This window comes from Sinocyclocheilus grahami, unplaced genomic scaffold (genome assembly GCF_001515645.1).
Source record: "Sinocyclocheilus grahami isolate Dianchi unplaced genomic scaffold, SAMN03320097.WGS_v1.1 scaffold4822.1, whole genome shotgun sequence".
Lineage (NCBI taxonomy): Eukaryota > Metazoa > Chordata > Actinopteri > Cypriniformes > Cyprinidae > Sinocyclocheilus > Sinocyclocheilus grahami.
The window spans coordinates 10,165-10,469 of NW_015509683.1; positions in this window are offsets into that span (position 1 = coordinate 10,165).

Consider the following 305-nt stretch of genomic DNA (forward strand, 5'->3'; position numbering starts at 1 on the left):
TTTTTTTTTTTGTTGAGGGAACAATGTAAAGCTATGTAAATGTGCTTTTGTCTCAGAAGCACTTTTAAAGACATCTTCAACTGATCATTTACTTAGTGGTCAGAGAAGTGAATAGTAAATACTTCTTGACTGGTTAGCAGACGGTGACCGGGAGAATAAAGCTAACAAGGCTTGTTTGCCAAATATACGTGTTAAGTGTTAATATTTGTGTATTCTTTAATGTATAAAGGATGTGTAAGTTAAGAGGTGTTAGTAAAAACCTTTATTTCAATAAACATTTTGATCACTGATTGATTACTTAATTT